The sequence below is a fragment of the Amblyomma mixtum genome, chromosome 5 (genome assembly GCF_055824585.1).
Source record: "Amblyomma mixtum isolate Tamu chromosome 5, ASM5582458v1, whole genome shotgun sequence".
Taxonomy (NCBI): Eukaryota; Metazoa; Arthropoda; class Arachnida; order Ixodida; family Ixodidae; genus Amblyomma; species Amblyomma mixtum.
In genome coordinates, this window is record NC_143016.1 from 27,665,232 (window position 1) to 27,684,082 (window position 18,851).

Here is an 18,851-nt window from a genome sequence, read left to right on the forward strand (position 1 = left end):
ATAGTTTGAAACTTCGATTTTGAAGTCCGCCTCATAAATCTGTCATATTGGTGTGATATCTGTAGTAACTGAATATAATGTATTATTATAATATAAGAGTTTTTTCATTTTATCCTGCTCTCCTCTGCCGCTCCTCCTCCCGATTCTCTAACTTATCACTTGAATAAAACATTTACGGCATTCTTGCCGACGAATCATGCGTTATCGATTCTGCCTCCGAAGCGGAGAGCGAGATTGTTAACTCACTTGGGAATGCGTTGCTCCGCGAAACACAGCATGAACAAAGTCTAAATCTGTTTGGCGACTGTGCTTGCCCGTTTTGTCTGTTCTTCTCTGCCTTCCCTGGAGTACTCAGCAGGCGTGCTCTTTGCAGCAGTAGCTTACGAACGTCACAGCTGAAAACGACAATACAAAGGTGGCACACACACCCTGGATCCCATGGGGTGGTCGCGAGCAACTGTCTAAAGGGCAGTCAGAAAGTCGACCTTTTTGTGGAAAGGTCAAAGCTCTGCTTTCTATCGCTCGCTTTGGGGCGTCTTTATTGCCCTTGGCTCCTAGGGGGTATCGGAAGAGGGACTTGTTGCAGGAGATGATTGACATCAAAGAAAGCACGACCGATTAAAATACCCAAAATAGCTTTCAACTATGCATTCTTAGCAAGAGCCTTTTGTAGAATTTATCAGCTTTCATGTCTGCTGGAAGGCGCAAAAGGAAAATTCAAGGTTTCCGCGGGCACTTTAGTATCGTTATCGAGGCTACCGTAGGTGGAGGAGACTAAAATTGAGCGGCTGGCCCCAGTTAGAACTACAGCAGCGTTAAACACATTTCTCATTTATATTTTATGGCATGAGACGAACTAGGAGAAAATGTTTTCACGCACAGTCATTTAACATTGTCTGCAGAAAATTTTGTGCGTACTTCGGCAGTTCGCGTTAACGCCGTACTTAGGGTTGCCTCTTGATGCTAAACTGCACTGGCAAAATAGTAGTGCTGCGAAGAAGGCGAAATCTTTTTTTTTTCTATTTTCGAAGAAATAAACTTTCTGTCCGATGTTGCTTTGTTGCATTTATCGTCGCCATCGCTTAAGGTCTCCAACTAAGAAATTGAAGGTCATCAGAGAGACTGTGAAGTATGCCCAGTTAAAACCAATGCTAATTCCACAAAGCTGTGCCAAAGAAAAGCATGTCTCAGCTATAGGGAGCATAGATGATGAGGGAAGAAACCGAAGAAGAAATTTCTAGATAGATTTTTTTTTTGATAATCTAAAGGCTGGGTTCGCAATCTTAACATTCGGGATTTATGCAATTTGTGAAGGCGACATTTTTTCGGCAAATATTCTCGCAAAAATTTAAATCTCACCAGCATCAGGCTACAGTCGTACAAATTTCGGCGACGAAATCTTGGCCAGGCCACTTTTACCGGTTGGGCGCGCTGTGGCGGTCACGCCACTTCAGCTACGCTTAGGACTGCAGGCTACTTGAAACCATCATAGTTCGTTCTTTTCCTAAAACTCGTTTGCTTTGAATGGTGCTGTACGATGAACCGTAAATGCCTCGACAAAAGGCGCGTGGAAGAAGTAAGAGCTCGAACAGCAGCAGAAGTCGAAGTTGCTGCGATGCGTTCATAACCGACAAGGCACTCCGCTATTTGTCACGCAACATGGTCATTGCCAAAGGTCGCGAGTCAATATTTGAGAGAATGACGTCCGCGCCAAGTCAATATGTTAGCAAAGAAGCTAGTTACTGAATGCCCGGTGGAGAATGCCAGAGGCCGATGCCAGCGAAGTGAAACAAAACCAGCAACTGCCGTTGCAAAGGGATTCTCTTTCAGCAAGCATAAAGCGCACAATACTCTCGTAATACCAGTTTAGCAAGACCTCCCCGCACGCAATGTCCCGTGCAGCAGTGAATGTCGAGTGTGTGGAGGTCCACAGAACTGCTTCGAAGAGCCTTTTTTTTTTTTTTTTTACGACGTCCGGAGCGACTCACTGCTTCCGTCGAGAAATTTTTCAGTTTTTTTTTTTTCAGCCACCGCCATAACTCAGTTCGTTATGGTGCTCTGCTACTGACCCAAAAGGCGCGGGTTCGATCTGGCAACGGCGGTCGCATTTCGATGGAGGCGAAATGCTATAAGCCCATGTACTGCTGCGGTTCGAAATTATCCGGATACCTCCACTACGGCGTCCCTCATAGACTGAGTCGCTTTGGAAAGTTAAACCCCATTAACTCTTCGTCTTTCTGCCTCCTTCTTGCCTTCTTATTCTTCTTGCTTGTCCCACCGCAGTGGCTCAGTGGTGACGGCGCTCGGCTACTGGCCCGAAAGACGCGGGTTCGATCCCGGCCGCGACGGCTGAATTTCGATGGAGGCGAAATTCAAGAGGCCAGTGTACTGTGCGATGTCAGTGCACGTTAAAGAACCCCAGGCTGTCGAAATTTCCGGAGCCCTTCACTACGACGTCCCTCATAGCCTGAGTTGCTTTGGGACGTTAAACCCCATGAAACCAAACCAAACCAATCTTCTTGTCGCCTTCTTCTTGCCTTCTTTTTCGGCCATACTAGATGTCAGACTGCGTGTTGCCCGCACACACTTGCGTCGCATACCCAAGTTTTTCGGATATGTTTTATCCCTAACCACATTGGGCACATCCTTGGAAAGATGTGTATAACGAGTCACGCTTCGCTAAAAACGAGAAAAACAAACTGATGGCCAACCCCTTGGTAAAAAAAAAAAAAAACAGCGCTACAGCAACTGCTGATGCAAAAGCATTAGTCATTGCTCTAAGCAAACAAAGCTCACATTGGTCTCATAAAACTGATACCTGTTCACGTAGACCTCGCCGCATGTAATATCCTCTACGACAGTTATCCTGCGTAGGGCACATTCCACAGAACGCCTACTCGTTGGTACTACCATATATTCTCCTACCCAACAATTCTAGACGAAAGCAATTTTGAGCGGAAAACCATGTACGAACGCAATTTTTTTCATGTAACATAAGATTTCACTATAACAATATATGCGCAGATTACCCGATGAAAGTCTTTCATTTTTTTTTTGTATTAATGTTTTCGCTATCGTCAAAAGCGTTCCCCACTGGTTTTCTACTTAACTCTTCGATGCGATCGATGGAACAACTTTGAAGAAAAATTTTGCTATATGTCAGAAGAATGGTCCATTTTCTTCAATATTCCAATAACAGTGTCTTACAATTTTCGAAATTCTTGTCCGAGAATGTTGTACATGCGTTGACCTGTAGGGGAACGCGCAACTTTTTTTTTGTATTATACTACGTCGAAGGCGATACTATTAGCTTCAGAGAAGGTAACTGACCATTTCGCGTAGCATTAACCACTGCTTTCAGAGACAAAATTGAGCGACGCTTTCTCGCGGTGGTACCTGCATTTATTTGGACTCGCGGGCTCTTCGGACTGTTCTTGTCATGTCACCGAGACTGCGGAGCATATGATCGTGGTGTATAGAATAGTTCCCGTCGGCTATGCACCATTAATGACCGCTATTAAGGCGGAAGCCTTTAATGCCTCATCGTTGTAAGCAGGAGTTGTCGACAGAAAAGTCAAGCTTTTCAATTGGTCGAAATGGTGGTGACGTCACAGTGCGCGAATTTCAAACGGGGCCAATTGTAAACATTGAACCAATTAAAGGGGTGGTATAGTGACGCTCCAAGTATAATAAATAAAACCGAGTAGGAAATTTGTCGAGTCCAGGGTCTCCGGAGCGCGCGACGTGCACGCTAACCACTCCGTCATGCCAGCTCGATGGCTTGGAATGAACAAAGGCGCGTCTAGTGAACACGGTCTCTTCGTTCACTCCCATCTTCCCTTCCCTGACGAAAAAATAAAAAAAAACGAAAATTAAAAAAAAAGAGAAATAAAAACAAAAATTAAGAAAGAACAAAAAGAAAAAAAGATAGAAAACAAGAAAAGAAGAAAAAAAAAATTACCGACGATTACGTTACTTCCTAATGCGAAATTTGAGCGCAGCAAATAAGCTGTTTCACCTTTTCGATAGTGAGTCAACCCCACCTGCGGAGTTGGTTTCATGGACAACGCCGCCGATGCCGACACAAACAATATGATACCCTCGCTTCCGCAGCGCTAAGAACCAGGTCTAGCCGTGGGAAGGTGGTCACGTATTCGTCGACGTGCCGGGGCCTACGTGAAATAACCGGCGCGTCGGCAACTGAAGAGCACCCTATCCGCCACGCAAGAACAGGGGGGGGGGGGGGGGGGGGGGGACCCTTTCCTCCTCTTTCTGCATGGCGGCGACGGTGTTCTATGCAGTCACGTTATCTTGACTCTCTAGCGGCGTCAGCGGCATCCAGCGGTATCAGTCGGTCGCTGCTAGCGCTGGGGGGATGAAAGGGGGGCGGAGCTGGTTACGAGGCTGACGACAACGCCGACGACGACGCGAAACCCAGGAACGGACGCCAAAGAGCTGCGCTCTAAAAAATGAAATCAACGCAAACCTGTGCGCAAGGAAAGGCTTTCAAAGCCTTGCAGCACTTTAGAGAGCCAAAGTGCCCCCTGAATTTTTTTTATCTCCATGTCTCTAGCAGGGCACAAAACGACTGGTGTAAGCGCGCGAAAGCCTGCCGCTGGCTGCTTCTTCGGCGCGTTTCAAAAGCAGGCCACTCCAGGTGACCCTGTACTGAATGCTTGGCCGGAGGCATGGATGCAACGCGGGCGCTTTTTCGTTTCTTGCGCAACACAGGACTCAACTTGCGGTTATTGTTAGCTGAACTACTGGTGTGGTTGTACGTTCCCACAAGATTCCGGTTACATTATGATGGACATTTGTCATAGAAAATCGCTTCTCACCGCATGCAATATCCCGTGCAGCAGTGAATGTCGAGTGTGCCGAGACCACAGAACTGCTTCGAAGAGCCATTATTGTTAAGAAATCCGGAACGACCTACGCTGCTTCCATCGAGAAGCCTTTCAGAATAAAGTTTCTTCTTGGTCAAATGTTTTAGGGGAATCCCCCAAGGTGGAGTAGATTTGTAATAAGGGAGTAATTACTCATTGGCATCCACCCGAGCGCAGCCATACGGCTTTCCTTTCCTTTGTAGCCGTATGGCTGCGCTCGGGTGGATGACAATGAGTAATTACTCCCTTATTACAAAGTTTTTTCTTCTTCCTTTCTTTTCCGGCCACCCAAGCGGTCATGCCGCGTATCGTCTATAGTACAGCGCGAAATATAACTGAGCTCGCATATTCCATGTGCTCCCACGTAGCAAGCGTTTCAAGAACTGCGTAGAAACAGCGGCGCAATGAGCAGCCTTCCAAATTGGTTTTTGTCTAATACCCCTGTCACACGGCCGACTCGGAACTCCCTTGAGCTTCCCTGACCTCAAGGAGAGTAAGGGAGGTTCGCTTCAAAGGAGTTGTCGCCGTGTCACACGACCTGTAACGAGCTTTTAAGAGGAACCGCCAGGGGCCCGTTCTGCGCTGTTCATTCAGTACAGTGAAACGTAAGGGTATTATGGGGGTACAACGAATATGAAGCACTGAGAGGTATTTGGAAAGGAATAATGATGCCGGGGCTTCCTTTAGGGAATGCGGTTCTGTGCTTAAGGGCAGAAGTTCTGCCGAGAATAGAAGTAAATCAGAGAGCTACAAAGCAGTACAGAGAGATATGGGCTGGTAGTCGTTCGAAGCACGGGAAGCTGAGAGTAAAATACTATGTGAAGAACGCCCGAGGAAACTGGACGATAACACGTGGGCAGCTAAGGTATTTAAATACTTATACAGAAAGTGCGTTGACTTGCAATCTCGGAAAATAACTAGCAAACTAACCAGTAAGTATGCCAGACACTAGGAAAGAAATAGCAATAAACGACAGGGTAAACAGGCGGGAGGTAAAAATTGTATTGATTCAATGAAAAAGAAGCATAGTGTAGAACTATATCGATAATGAAAAAGGCAGATCAGGAAGAAATCGTTCGATGACAACTCAATAGGCAGTGCCCTACTGATGGAAGCTAGGTCGGGGTGTCTTAGAACACGAAGAAAATGACACATGCTGTGAAGATGCTGCGTGGTAGATCTGTAAAAATAATTAAACATCTCATACTTAAATGTGATGGCATCCATCCGGATGTCGATGCCGGCACAATCCCTCTTCCTGATATCCTAGGGTTGAGAGAACAATGGTCATGTAAAAAAAAAATCTGCGGTAAAAGCTAGCAAAAAGTGATTGGAAGATTGGTAATTTAAAAGCAGAGAGTAACATAAGGTTAGAAATGTTGGAAAACCTTATTGAAAGGCAGTGGGGAATTTTAATAATTTACAGCGCAGTTCAACAAACACCAAGAAAAAAAACGAACATGAGTGGCAACTGCCAGCACCCCGTTTCAAAGGGGACTCTCCCATCTTCCATCCATCCATACACACACATAAAAACATAATGTTCAAAATAACTGGATTTTAAGGCAAAAGCCTTTAATGCCTCATCGTTGTCGACAGAAGGTTGTCAGCCGAAGTGTCACGCTTTTATAGTCAGACCAGAAAAAAAAATTCTGTGCACGATGGGATTCGAACCACCATCCTTCCGTTTCGCAGCCGAGCGTGCTAATGGCTACGCTGCTTCCTGCCAACGCATGTGTTTTTTTTTTCTTTATTGTATGGAACAACTTCCGTAAAAAGGGGGAAAACTTCAATCAAACTGGTTCGCGTCTCAAGTTACCGGGCTGCTTAATACGAGCCCGCCATAGCCTTAACTCAACACTGCATCCCCATCAAAACATCAAAATTCAGGGAGGCACACACATGCGTCTAGGCACGGCAGCCAGCTTGGAGGTTCTTCGCGTGCAGCCTATACACTCCTCATCAAAGCACACTGTTCACGAAACACAGATTTGGACGATCTTGGTGGCTCGGCATCTCTGTCCATCATACGGCTTTTCCAAAGACTGAATAGTCCCATCAACACAAACAGATCATGAGGCATAGCAGAGTTTTTGCGAACAGGCAGAAATCTAATAGTGTATGGTGTAATTTCAATGTCCTTCTTAAGAGTTCGTTGTAGTATGTCCCAAAAGAACATGGCATCACGGCACAGGATGAAGCAATGATCATTTGTCTCAGCCACGTTACACAGACGGCAATTCACATTCCAGGGTACAAACATCTCCTTGTCATTAAGAAATGTCTTGACAGGTAGCGTCGCTGTGTGTAGTTTGAAAAAGAACGTTTTAACGGCTGCCTGAATGCACATCCGCCTAACACGCTTTAGAACACTGATGTCCAAAGACCCCAGATAAGGCTGCCGATACAATGGTGTAGGGAACAAAGACTCAGTGAGAGCCTGGGTCATCTGTTTTCTAGAGAGGCTATAGAGGTAATCTAAAGAGAAGCGCACAGTGAGGAAATTGAAAGCGTCAGCAACCTCCTTAAGGAATCCCCATAAAGTCCCTTCACGAGCCTGCACAGTCGGTGCGAATAAGTAGGGCAAATGAAAACTAAGCCGCCTAATGAGCACAGCTACCAGAAACGGGTGGTTTGCCGATTTGAAAAAGAAAAAACGGGAAACAAGTTGATGCACGAACAGGTGAACAAGGCCAACTCCGCCACTCTCTAAGGGAAGGAACAAGTTGTCACGCCTCATGGGCTCCCATTGAGAGCGCCACACGAATGTTGCAAATATGCTATATATTGCTCGCACCTTCCTCCTCGCACAATGCAGGACTTGAAGGACATACGCGATCTTTGCAAACAAAAATATGTTACAGACCTGTGCCCTCGCAAACACTGAGAGTTCCCTACCCATCCAAGTCTGTGTTTGCCGCCGTAGAGTTATAATTTGTGAATCCCAGTAGGCTGTACTGTTGCGAACTTGGTGCAGTGGAACGCCTAGGTACTCAAGAGGGCTACAGTCCCAGCATATGCCACCGAACTGGCTTGGCCTAGTTCCCCAATGACCCAACCAAAAGCCTTTGGATTTCTCTAAATTAAGAGCCGCGCCTGATACATCGCAGAACTGTTTAGTCAAGTGTAAAGCCTCAAGTAACGCATATGTAGTTCTCCTTGTCTAGGACTCTGGAGACTGTTTTCAGAAAGGCGTCGAATCAGACGAATGCCTCCCAAACGCCTCCAGTGTCTCCAGCATTTAAGATTCACAAACAGTTGTGTGCTTAACATCTTCACCACACATCAGTGACACAAGCAGCAACACCACGCTAAACGTTTTCGCCTCACCGCACTTTAGGTCAACAAAGTGCTCCCTTGAATTTTTTTCTACCTACTTTTTTTTCGCACAAAATGCAATTGTCACACAAAGCAGTTTTTTTTTTTAACGAAAAATACAATGAACACGATCACAGCACAGCGCTTTTTCCCGCTCTGCCCGACACCGCATGCGGCGTTGCACAATGCCTGTGCCGTGGACTGCGGCCACCGTGATTGCGACTCTGCCAATTTTTCATCATGATGCTTCGCTAGCGGAGGTTGCGCAGGTTGCGTAAATGCGTCTTCCATCATACAGCGCTGCATTGCTCGGAGGAATGCAGCACGTGCGTGGTGCGAGAATGCGTGTGACAAATGAAAACAAACAAAATGGCATAGTGAAGGAAAGTTTAGTTTATTAAGGTTTAACGTCCGAAAGCGACTCAGTCTATGAGAGACGCCGTAGTGGAGGGCTCCGGAAATTTCGACCACCTGGGGTTCTTTAACGTGCACTGACATCGCACAGTACACGGGCCTCTAGAATTTCGCCTCCATCGAAATTGTAGCCGTCGTCAACCGCCTAGTTTAATAGTATAGTGCAGTCGCTTGAATTAAATATATCTAACCGAGCTGGACTGTCTTTGCAATTGCTAGTGAAGATGATGATATCAAAGAAAAATTACTTAGCAAATTACGTAAGTTGAAAACTAAACATTTTGACAGATTTGCCTGTCTGGTTGGGTTTTATGACTTACAATAAATTCGAACACATCTCCAACTCCTGCGGGGTCTTTCAGATGCAAGGGCATTAACCACAGTTTAAGTGGATTAACAGTGACGTCACGACAACCAGTTGATGCCACTGGCTGCAAGACCTCCTTTGAATGCCATTCGCAGTTCATTTTTAAACTTGTATCCTACTGTAAATATACCTCATAAGACGTTGCTGCATATTTCTGTAGGCCTTCAGAAAAAACTAACGGATGAAGAGCTGTTGCTCCTACGGCTGCGATTTTTTTTTTGTGTGTGTGCATATATGGGGACACTGATGCTCGATAAATGAATTTGGATTAACGCTGTAAAGCTGAACTTCTGCTTTGATCTGACGAGGTTATTATATTCGCGTCTTTCTGTTGTCCACATCATCACCTAGCTTAACACTCTTTCTTCTATTCCCCTTACCCAGTGCAGAGTAGCAGGTCAGATGATGGTCCATAGTGCCAATCTCTTTGCCTTTCTCTGTAAATAAACCTCTTTTTCTCACATAAAGACATCGCTGTAAAAAGAAGCAACGCCTTCACGCCGGTTGGATTTTGCATCAACGCACTGTTCCACGATGCCCATTAGCGTCTTTTTATTTTTGTATGGAATACATACTGAATATGACATACACAGAAAACAGAGACAAAGGACACTTTAAAAATCGCCAGTGTATCTCACGCACAAACAAGGAAAGCAGAGACAAAGGACATTTTAAAGATGGCCATTGTATCAGCAGCGGCTTGAAGCCTTACATTCCGCCACTAGATCATTTTAGTTGTGAACCCATGTCTCACGAAAACAGGAACAGTTAGAAGAAAATTTGATCGCACGTGCACGGTCGCAAGAAGTACGGTCTCTGCTGTTCCAGAATAGTTTTCCTTATCATAGTTACATTTATTTTTGGACGGAAGCAGGGGGACTCTTTGAAGGTCTGGCATGGCGTTTTGCCAAAAGTTTGGATTACACCCACCCCTGAACTTGGGCGAATTAATGAGCCACGCCACGAAATTGATGAAGACCGCTGCTCTCTTGCGCAAGTTGTTCATTGCGCTAATAGAACATTCGGGCGCGGACAAAGCGTGGCCAATTTCAGCTGGAATGCTATGTTGCTGGTGCGGTCGCGAACGGCAACGAAATCTTCTTGCAGCGTGCAATCGATAGCTGCCATCATCGAACATAGGGGAAACTCGTGAGCAAGGAATGCCGACCGCTCTGCAACGACAGCGCGCCCACTGAGAGCGTAAGAAGTAAATATCGTCCTTGAATACTTAAACTTGGCGTAGCCTTGCCACTTCTTCGGACATATTTCTTGTATTTGAGATCCTTCAGGCAAATTTACGAGCGGTGCGTCATCGAAAATTAATATTTCCGCATCGGGTAACCGGCGGTACCGACAGTATATTGGAGGAATATCTTGGTGTATGACGCAGCTCAAAATATGGCCGACTGTCGCCAGTGCGCTCGCTTTATAGGCCTTCACTTTCCGGTATTTCATATTTCCAGATACTTGGGATGCTTTGCGGATTGCCCAGTGTTGCGCTTCCTTTGGCTACCAGTGCCGACTGCCGCTTTAATATTAAAAATGAAACTTCTTTCTTCATTTATGGATTCTGATGTTGAGGCTTCAAGAGATCGGACGCTGATGAACTGTGTATTTTTTTTTTGTCGTGTGGTAGGTGCAGAGGACGGCGAAATAATTTGCGTCGCCGATAAAATGAGAAACCTAGACAACAGTCTATAGGCAATACAAATGCTATAGACAGTCTTTAGACAATTTGATTTATGGCCGTACACTTTTAGTAGACTTTTGTATGTAGACAGTATATAGACTATAAACATACAAAAAGAAATATCTATAGGAAGGCAGTAGAGTCTATAAGAAGTCTGTAGACTGTCTATAGACCATTTTTGTAAGGGATAAATGCCATCAGCGCAGACAAACTTTTCCACGCTTCTAACAGCAGCCTGCCTCTGTTCCCTGGGGTGTTCATTTACCAGGCCACTTGCACAATATTCTCACGACATCACGACATTCTTGGTGTAAATGACTGGCACTAATTTTCTTTTTAGCACTATAGTAGGGGACATTCTGCGTATTGAGCTGTTGTTTGTCTGAAGCCTGTTTTGTGGAAGGCTGCCCAGCTGCCTGGGCAACCTGCCAGGTGTGCGTGTATATATATATATATATATATATATATATATACACACACGCGCGCGCGCACACACATGAACGAAACATCCCATGGCACTCCGGGACTTAATACTTATGTAGCTGTTAGGCGGCCCCGGAACATATGCCCGCTGTAAATCTTTGACCTTGCGAAATTGTCACACAAACTAAAGAAAGCTTTACTTAGGCCTAAATATTGCGTCCTGCGTCTGATTAGGCGCTTTTGTTGGTTTTATTTTTCCCCACGAACCATTTATTCAGAGTCCACCTTCAACCGCGAGCACTTACAAGAGGCTGCAATCGGGGAATAGCATTTCCATGTGCTGAGTGTGCCCCGGGCTTGTTCGTGGAACAATTAGCGTAATGGATGACTGAAGGAAGGGAAAGAATTCACCATTCGATCGCACTTGTTGCAATGCGAATTCCAGCGACACCTGGGGTGGCGTGAAATGCCGATGCCAGTCGGAGTCCTTACTAACTCGGCATAGGGGTGTAGGTCTAGGGCAAAGATATGGTAGTTTGAAGGGGGGGGGGGGGAGGAGGGGTAGGTCGCTAATCATCTACTCGTATCAGCAAAGCCGACTTGACATTCAAGGCAGAAGTGCTGGATCCGTGACGTCACGAGGTTGAAGCGGGGGAGCACCGCCGACATACATGGTAGTGTGCCACTATGCAGCGTTCCTGTCCAACGTTGCACTGAGCCACCTAATACACTCAAGAATCGAAAGGACGCAAGTATTTACACCTATATTTACGCACAAAATTAGAATATGTTATTGCCTTCCTGATATCTATCACTAATAACGCCAGCAGCACTCAGGACAGAAAAATAACACATTGTGGAGCCGGCGCAATTAAGGTTTCTCTGTCTCAGAAAAAAAGCTGTTTATTTTTCTAGTTGAGGGTTGTTTTAATTCAAGCGCAGCTGCTCGTACCAAGTTTATTTCGACATAAGATTGGCACATCCATATTAAATAAGTACAGAAATAGGTCCCGTAGTGAAGGACTGTACTGGGATCTTTTGAACTAAGTAAAGTAAGTCCAACATGAGAGTAGCAAATGAAAAAGCATTTGTACGTAGTCATAATAAGAATATGAGGTATTAAAGCTAGTGGGATAACGGCAGAGGATAGTAAAACAAGAACATCAGAAAACTGAGGATAACCAACATTCAAATATATCGTTACGTGACGGCACGACGATGAAAATAGATTGACGTTGCAGATGGCAATGGCATGATTTGATGGCTGCGGGCCTGGCGCGAGCGCTCCGTGCCGCGCCACTGCCCGCTTCGTTGTATTGTAGTCAATGACATTATCTTCACCAAAAAAATTGCAAGGAACATTACAAAATAAACAGCCGTAAATAAAAAGCAACAAAATAAAAAATACAAGAATGCACCGCACAAATACTGCTACAAATACAAAAGGGCATTATACTGAATTCATAGGCATTTGCCTTTGACGAATGATCACGAAATATTTCATTAAGTGGCAAGACGTCAGAAAGCAGTACCCAGAATGCGTGGAAGCACACCGTTTTGTTTTATAACTGAGGGTTTTCATTTAGCAAACATGGTATTATCTCTTACAATCTTATCAATTAGCTAAAGTTTGTAATTTGCCAAGCGATACGTTGGTATGGGTAACGGGTTCGTGCGCAGACGGGCACGAAAGTGGCATTGCAGAAGCCCGCTTCTCAACTGTTTCCGACGCCTGCCTCCACTGGCCACCTCACGTTGATGACGCTATCACGGGACAGGCAAGACCGCTCCGGTGTTCATATATATCATTCTCATATCATCAGAGGTGGAGGCGGGCGTCCGGCCTGACAGGCACAGGGAGGTAAACGAGCGAGGGAGAGAAGGCAGATAAGAGAACGCTGGTACGGCTGTCTTTGCTGATTTGTTGATGTTTGTTCACTTTAATCAGCTTATGTTGTAATCACAACATAATAATACTCCCACGTTAACCGCACTACCTCTAAAAGCGCAACGTTTAGTGCAATAAACGCATTACTCTCGTTTCTTGAGTTTTAGTTCCGCTCACGTTCGACAGGTTCTTTGTGCATTAAGGCTAATGACAGGGCTTAATCGAGACAGCTAATTCATGAGCGCTAACACGAGAATGTGCAAATCCTTTAATTCTGCATCTGCGCCAACTGTGCAAAGCATCAAGAGCACCGATTCTCTCCCTCTGGAGGCCCTGCTTCGACTCTAGTCCTCCAGGGTCAGCGTTATTTCCTGTCCAGCATACAGTGCTTTCAGTATTAATGCGAAGGCAGTATTCCGAAGGGTAAACTACGATCCAGATCCTGCCATGTTTGTGGGTTTGTGCCAACTGTAATCAAATAAATATCTATGACTGGGATTCGAACCTACAGCGGCGCGAGCAGATCAGCTTCGCGGGCCACTGCGCGAGAGCACTAGGCTATCGCCGCAACCGAACACGACTCGTGTTAAACTGCAACACACTCTCACCCTGTGCATTTCACATCGTCTTCTTCACCAACTAATGCTACTATCAAATTAATATTCGCGCTTGGAGCTATGTGGCGGTAGTTACAAATGTGCGCTGCAGCGATGGCGTCGCCGTCGAAAGCGCCTACCAAACTCAGGGCAGACATCAATACTCTCTCAGAGAGAACTAGCGCTATATCAACCGAACAAGCAACCTTCCAAGGCCTCGTTACCACCAAATTTGCAGAGATAGATATCCGCTTTGCAACACTAGAGGGACAGGTATCCCAAATAGCCACCTGCATGCAGCAAATAATGGATAGGCTTACAACTATCGAGGCCCGCCTACCCCCCATCTTGGATCTGTCCACGACGCCACAACCATCTATAACCCAACATGGCACCACGCCAAAAATTTGAAATTTCACAATGGAACTGCAGAGGCTTCCGCCGCAAGCGGGCCCACTTGCAGATCCACATCCAACAAGCACCGTCTGTTACAACCCCAGACGTGATTGCATTGCAAGAAGCTAGCGGCAGGGCTACACTGCCAGGCTATAAAGCATATCTGCCACCTCATTATGACACTAGTCACGCAGCCGGCTCCTTTACAGCCACGCTGGTGCATAGAAATATCACTGCAATTCAACATTTTATAAACGATTCGGAAGAAGATTACACCCTACTTGAAATAGTACCAAGGCAAAAAGGTGACTCAAATCTCTTCATCCTTAATGTATACAACCCGCCCAGAAACAAAGGCAGTAGCCTCCCACACTTGTTGATAAACACAATCAAGCTGGCTGCTAGAGCTCAACTAATAATTAGGGAGTAATTACTTATTGACATCCACCCAAGCGCAGCCATACGGCTACAAAGGAAAGCGGTGGTCCCGGGTTCGAACCCCGGACCAGGACGAATTTTTCTTTAACTGCGAAGTTTCTGAGAAAGCTGTATAGCTTTCCTTTGTAGCCGTATGGCTGCGCTTGGGTGGATGTCAATGAGTAATTACTCCCTTATTACAAATCTACTCCACCTTGGGGGATTCCCCTAAACATTTGACTCAAATAATAATTGTGGGAGACTTCAACGCTCAACACCCAGCATGGGGATATACCAAAGCAAATCCAAAAGGGAACCTGCTCTGGTAGTGATCACTTCATCCTTAGCATCACCTTCACCACGACGAAACTTAAAAACAAAGCAAAAGAAATACGAACCACGGATTGGGACACGTTCAGGCAGCTTCGCAACAAAACAGCTCCAAAGGAGATCTCTAACCTTAGCTACTGGGTTATCTCCCTGAATGAGGATGTCAGCTCGACTAGCGTCGTGGTGCCAGTTGAGAAGGAGGAGCAGATTGCAGACTCAAAACTCTTACACCTGTGGCAGGCACAAAAAGGCCTCCAAAAACGCTGGAAGAAGCAAAAACACAACAAGCGACTACGCGACTATAGAACAAACACCTCCCGTGCAACAAAGTCAACTGTACAGACTCATACATAAATATGAGAGTACAACTGAAGACCTAATCAAAGAGCTAGCAGAACGCTATCTAAACACGGATGATGGTACCACACAACCAGACTACCGGGGGACTCCTAATCCAAATTTAGACGCAGACATCACAGACGCAGAGGTCTGCTACGCAATTGGAAAACTGCGGACATCTGCGGCAGAACCAGACAAAGTAACAAATAAGACTCTCAGGAACTTAGACGCAACGTCGATCGCGGCGGTTACAGACCTTATGAACAAATACTGGCATGCAGACAACATACCACAAGAGTGGAAAGACGCGAAAATCACTTTTATTCCTAAAGCGGGTAAGAAACTCAGCACTGAGAATCTACGCCCAATTTCATTAACATCAGGCCTAGGCAAACTCATGGAGCATATCATCCTCAACAGGTTCCAAAACTATGCGGAGGACATGAACCTCCTACCTGAAACAATGTTAGGATTCAGGGCCCAACTATCTACCCAGGACATACTCTTGCAGCTTAACAAGGACATAATTGAAGCTGACGAGGGAACAGGAACGAAAGCAATATTGGGTTTAGACCATATTAAAGCTATCGACAACGTCACCCACAAAGCCATTTTGACAAACTTGTCAGAAATCAACCCCGGAGAAAGGACGTACAACTACATCCGATCCTTTCTCACTAACAGAACAGCAGTGATAACGTTTGGAACAATAGAGTCTGCCCCAATCACACTAGGAAGTAAAGGAACGCCACAGGGCTCCGTCCTGTCCCCTTTCCTTTTTAACCTCCCCCTCATCAAAATTCCCCCTAAACTGGCACAAATACCAGACCTACATCACACGGTCTATGCAGATGACATCACACTTTGGGTAACCAAAGGATGCGAAGGCTACATAGAAGATACACTCCAAGCAGCAGTGGACATCATTGAGGCATGCGCATGGGAATCCGGCCTCATTTGTCCTGAGCAAAAATCTGAACTCTTCGTGATCCGTCGTAAACAAAGAGGTAGGCGTTTCACGACTTCCCCCCAGCGCATAAACGTCTATGTTAATGGACGATCTGTCAAAGAGGTACACACCATGAGAATACTGGGGTTGTATTTACAAACAAATGCAAAGAATACTGAATCACTCACTAAGCTAAAACGCACGGTAGAAGCGACGGCGCGATTAATCCGCCGCATAGCTAATCGCAGACAAGGGGTGAGGGAAAGAGATTTATGCCGACTAGTGCAGGCCTTTGCGCTGATCAGGATACTCCATGCCACCCCTTATCTCAAATTTGCGAAAGCAGAAATGGACAAATTGGATAGAATGATAGGGCAGGCCTATAAGGCTGCGTTAGGACTCCCACTAAATGCCTCAACCGAAAGGCTTATGAGGTTAGGAATACACAACACCTACAATGAACTGAAAGAAGCCCATTTAATGGCTCAAACAGCGAGATTAGCCAATTCCAGAACTGGCAGGAGTATTCTTACCAGGCTCGGAATTAACTTTCAACCTACGAATAAAGATGCTAAAGTAGACTTACCCCGCGACTATAGGACGGCCCTACTAATCAAACCACTCCCCAAAAACATGCACCCCTTACACCATGAGGGTAGAAGACAAGCACGAGCCAAAGCCTTACATAATAAATACAGACAGTGCGCTGGAACACTTTATGTAGATGCGGCAGAATACAAACATACCATTGCCTTTGCAATTGTGGCTGTGAACGAGAATGGTGGCCACATCGTCTCGGCACCAATCAAAACGAAATCCTCTGAAACAGCAGAAGAGGCGGCTATAGCCCTCGCCCTAGCGCATACCCAAGAGAGCATCATCCTCAGCGATTTCAAAATGGGTATCAATAATTTCGCAAAAGGGCGAATTACAAACACCTCCCTTAGTATCCTTAACGCAACCAGTCTTACCAAATTATTCCGAATTGATATGGGTCCCAGCCCATTCGGGGAATCCGGGGAACGAGGCAGCCCACAATAAAGCCCGAGGTTTCGTCGACCGGGCAGTGGATGAGTCTGGCTCCCTCAATTTCACGAAAGACTCCATGATCACATATCATGATCTCACCAATCATTTTAAACTAGAGAGGAGAATTTTCCCCCCTCCGGACAAAAGCCTGACTAAAGAACAAGAGGTTACGTGGCGTCGTCTACAGACGAGATCGATACTCACCCCATCACTCCTCGCGCACATTTATCCAGATCTTTACAACCAAAATTGTAAACACTGGCCAACGAGCCACCTATGATCACACAATAGAGCCACCTCCGGGTGATCTCGTTACTGCTCCTTCTCTCGAGCGGTGGGAGACCGTGCTGGCTAGCTCTAACCCCAGAAAGCAAGTTTTGGCGGTGGAGTGGGCTGGCAAAGTCGTCGAGGGCTGCGTACTCTCGACCACTTAACGCGACCTCTTACCAAGCTCTTTCCGGCGAATAAAATGTTTTACAATCAAGTGGACAACGTTGTGGTAGAAATGCGACACTAGATTAATGCGCGTTGGGGTGGACAACATTGCTGCAGAAACGCGGCATGGGAGCATAGGCCGCCGGCGTACTACATTGGGTAAATTGGCATTGGCGGTGAAAAAAGATCATAACTGGCACCCCGGGTCAATGAACACCTCAATCGCGCTTTCATGTACGTGGCGGTTTTGGCCACCTGCAGAAAACTGCTCTCGCACAATATTTCGGCCTTAGCAATGCTAAACCGCCAGTCCCAATGTTTTTTTTTTTGTTGTCACTACAACCTTCTCGGTGTTTCGACCTCGTTGCGGAGGACTGCCCTGAACGCTATTTGGTTCACTCACGTGTGGACGGTTAAACAAAAGAAAAGAGAAGAAAAAAAAGGAAGATGAGGCCGTTTCGAACAGTGTAACACAGAAGCTCCAGCCCGTCCAAGAAATTAGCAAATGCCTTCTTTGCCACGTGGACAGGCAACAAGAGAATTTAATAGGCTTTTGTTTTTAAGTATTGGGCGAACGTCCAGCCAATCCAGAGCGCTACGCGTGCCTTAGTGCAATTCAGGTTCACCGCATCACCTTGAACTCGAACCACGTGCCTAAGTTCGGCAGCCCGAACGCAAGCAGGTACTTCAATTGCTTCAAAAGCTTTCAGGCGCTGGCGGGAGGCGGCTTAATACACGCAGTGAGTACTTCGCATCGACCAGCTAAGGTTCGCTTCATTAAAAAGGCTTCGGGTTCTCGATTTAAAGGGGCTCCTTCTTCCCGAGTGAGCTGCCTTTTGTGGTTAACTCCAGACGACCGTCATTGTCGATGAAGACTAAAGCTAGGAAAGGTCAATGTTTTCTGGGGATGCTTTATAAGGTATGCACATTACCTCTACTGAATCTTCTTCTTTAATTATCTGTTCTGAAACGTTAACGGCTGCGTCTCAAGAGACACTTGTGTCACAGGTGGGCTTGTTTCCCCATTAAAAAAGGTCAGTGACTTCTGAAAAGTACAGAGTCGAACACACTTGTCTAGAGCGCTCGAGCGGTGCCGTCCGGTGGAAATAAAGGGAAATTCTAAAGTAGGCATTGATTTTCACTGATAATACTTGCGTTGGGGAGGAGCCTAGTAGACACATGCACCACACAGCCACCAACGCCTTACCCCCAGGAAAGCAGCTGCGATAAGATTTAACTTCATTTTCTCTCCATCACTCTAGACAAGTGTGCTCCAAGTGCTCCTCAGCACTCTAGACGAGCGCTCGAGACAAGTGTGATCGACTCTGTACAGGCATATAAGTACAGAACCCATTGTTATGCATGGGATGTGCT